Source organism: Gobius niger, assembly GCF_951799975.1.
Source record: "Gobius niger genome assembly, chromosome: 6".
Taxonomy (NCBI): Eukaryota; Metazoa; Chordata; class Actinopteri; order Gobiiformes; family Gobiidae; genus Gobius; species Gobius niger.
The window spans coordinates 39,943,293-39,947,166 of NC_136857.1; positions in this window are offsets into that span (position 1 = coordinate 39,943,293).

A 3,874-nucleotide genomic window follows, 5' to 3' on the forward strand; every position below is an offset into this window, starting at 1 on the left:
TTTGATACCACGACTTTAATGATACCTGCAGTGATCTACACTGCTTCACCAAAGCACTAATACACCTTGAACTTTTGACACATTTTGTCATGTTTATTTATTTTTATTATTTTATTTTGAATTTTTTACTGAAAGTTCACACACAAGTAACAGACAACTGTGAAGTGAAAGCAAAACGAAACATGATTCTGCTATTTTTAAAAAAATAGAAAAGTAAAAAGTGAAAATATCTTAGCCGCTATGGTGCCGGACATGAGCTTCCACGTTGTGGAGAGGCAGGTTATTGGCCGATAGTTGGATGGGACTGTACCCTTTGAGGGATCCTTCAGGATCAGGATTGTGCGCCCTTCGGTTAAACATTCAGGGTGATTCCCATCCCTCAGCAGCTGGTTCATTTGTGCTGCCAAGCGCTCATGGAGACGTGAGTTTCTTAAGCCAGTGGGCGTGTATCATGTCAGTAGGCGTGTATCATGTCAGTAGCGTGTATCATGTCAGTAGGCGTGTATCATGTCAGTAGGCGTGTATCATGTCAGTAGCGTGTATCATGTCAGTAGGCGTGTATCATGTCAGGGCCTGGTGCTGTCCAGTTTTTCATACCAGAGGCTCTTTCTTGGACGTCTGCCACTGTGATGGTAACTGGATTCTGTTCAGGGAGGTTGCTGTGGTCCTCTCTGTGGTCCTCTCTGTGGTCCTCTCTGTGGTCCTCTCTGTGGTCCTCTCTGTGGTCCTCTCTGTGGTCCTCTTTAGGCCAAGGCTTGGAGCCTTTGTTTGGCAGTTTCCAGTGCTTCAGGTATGGGCATCTGGCTGTACCTTTTGGGTACTTGCTTTTTCATTGCACCTTTCAAGGCCTCTGTGACTCACTTCCCTCCGTGCTGCCTTGATGTTTTCCTCCAGCCTTCTTTTCCGTGGTGGGTATTTCATCTCATGGTTGCTCTTCCGATAGCCGAGCGTCTCTAGGATCACTGCTGCTGTGGAGTAGATCAGCTCATTGGTTTCAGTGATGGTTGATGTAGGAATTCACATCTTCTAGGAGACTTTCTGACAGTACTTCTCTCAGCCTCTGTAATTGGCTTCGGGGTTTCCTGCTGGACATTTTTGCCATGATCTTATTTTTCAGGTCAGTCGCTGCCTCGTTCAGCGTGATGGCACTTATTGGGGCTTCGTACCCAATCTCCATTGGGAGGGCTGGTGTTAACTCCCCTCTGACCTGGTGTCCTGGCTCCCCGTTGCCGGAGCATTGGTGTTGTACCTCGTCAATCTCAAGTTGTGATAGCAGTTGCCGTTTGTGGATGTTGGAACACTGAGCTACTAGTTGTTTGGCCGTGAGTTTGGACTGTGGGTTTCGAAGTAACCATTTCTCCCACATCCTCTGCATGTAGCCCCTCTGGCTAGGGTTACTGGAGTAGTAGCTCCATCAGAGCCCTGTTCTCGCATCTCTCCCATTTCCGCCTTGTTCCACTACCCCATTTTACATCGAGGTGCTCTGGTTCCCCAGCACCTGACGCAGACTTGTTTGGCCGGGCGACGTCTGAGCCGCATGTCCTTCATTTCATTGTCTCTCATCATTGTATGAGGCAGTTTTTACATACTGAGATATGTTCATAGCTGAGCTTAGACAAGTTGATGCGTAACTATCTGCTTTTTTTTGCGTGCGCTCAGTCACACAAGTAGACCAAAGACGTTGTTAGCATTTAGCCTCTCCCAGCATATTAATAGCACCAAACTGGGGTGAAGCGTGATTTCCCCAATTTAAATAGGGTTAGGTGAAAAGTTAAACAATCGATTGCATATTTATTTTTCTTTTTGCACTTGTTATAAAGCGCCTGTCTTGTTAAATGGCTGTTTTTGTTCATGTAAGCCAGAATATATGTTTTGTTCAGCTGTTGATGCAACATAAAAAAATAAAAAAATAAGTGGAAGTGAGAAGAGAGAGGAATGGATTCGAAATCAATGTGATGTGTAGAAAATTCTCTAATTGATGGGGAGGGACAGAGTCAGGTTTGGGTCCCCGCCCTCTGTATCTCTCTACAAAGGGGCCCTGCCGAAGAGGATCTGTTTCTGTGCAGAGAAGATAATTAGGGATACGGCGATCCAATACTAGAATCAAATATCAAAGCCAATACTAGTTTCAGATATGTAGCATGTGTGGGTGACCTTTGCCCTTCGCCATGGTTACCACATTCCAGAGATGACCAAAACCCCCACTTCAAGACCCCCAGACCATTTTATGGTTTTGGAATGTCTTCACTTCCTGTCTTGTGAATGGCTGATCAAATCAAACACAGTTCAGGAGAAAAGACTGTGAGGATCTTATCCTTTAACCTTCACAACCAGAGATGAGAACTCTTTATTGACCTTCGAATTGGACTAAAGACTGAATCTCAAACATCCGATTTGAGTAATAAGCCAATTCTTTAATTCATGGACAGTGAGAATGAACTCAACCAATCTGTTCTAATGATGAATTCTTCCCCAGGTCAACAAAGATGCAATGTACATACATACTGTCGAAATGTTGGTAATGCATTTGGAAAGTTTGTGAAGTGTTAATGTGTTTATCGCAATAGAAATGTATTTCATGTCTTCACTTCCTCCCACCGTGACTTGGGTCCCGGCCATATCGGGTTACGGACTGAATCGATTGGTCGAGTACCAGCAGAGACAAAGGGGCCGGCCCGGTATAAAAAGACTCTGGAGAGACGCGACGTCTCTTCTTTTGAAAATGCGCTTCTTGTGAGAGTGTGGTTGGACCGGAGAAGGAGAGACAGAAGGGAGCACGTGGATGGCATCCCCCGCTGAACTCTGACCTCTCTTTGTCTCAGAAGGACCACAAGAACTTTAAGTTTGAGCCCGTCATTTGACGTGATTTGTAACTACCAGTTACTTCTTTTAAGAACATTTGCATTTTTCCTACAAGACAACAACATTTTTGATCGCTGAGCTTTCAGCGCAACCAATTTGGGTCAATCCAAACGCCCAAGGCCAGAGGAGCTGGAGAGAGACCCCAGCCTCGCCTGCATGAGCTTGAGAATCGCCACCCAGAGACCACGACCAAAAAGGCCGTCGGACACCAGGACTTTGGAACGCTGGACCACAGTTGGCGTGGAAACCTTTCTCACGGTCGTAAGCGCATCTCACAGACCTGGCTCAATAAGACTCACATAACTTCTACGCAAACCACCTTACTGACTTTCAGATACAATTTTAGAACATTTTATCTGATTATTCATCCTGTTAGCCTCTAGGTTATCCTGTTTGCACTTTAATATTTAATGCCGTCTGTTAATTGATTTTGATCATTAAACCTCCATAAACCACAGTTTGCTTTGGTAATGTCTGTGTTTATTATTCCAGACTAAGGGTCCATGTGTACGTTCAAGACCTCACTTCCTTCAGATAAATCTGTAGTTTAGCCTCCTATTCTTACTTTTATTTTGTTCGCTTTTCGAACTGGTGCCCCGATAAATTTTAAGGCTAATCTACAACCTATTGATTAATTAGTAAACAAATTGATTGATTAATAAAACCTCAAACCCTACAGATATCAGAGCCAATACAGGACAAAATAAATGATTGGGTATTGATTCCAAATATCTGATACAAATATGTTCATCTTCACTCAGCAGCCACCTTCAAGAAGCCTGGAGCTAAACTGTGAGACGTATTTAAAAATAGCCAGTGGTTGTGTTGCTCCTGATTCACTATAAGAAACTGTGCGTTTTATTAGTGCCGCAAATGTGATATGCAAATGACTTAAGAGCACGAGCACAGTCTGCACAAAACTGCTGCGGCCGTTATACCTGACCGAGCCTTTGAGGGAACATTTACATGACGACGGATAACTGTCACTTTTTAATAAAAAAGAAGAGAAATA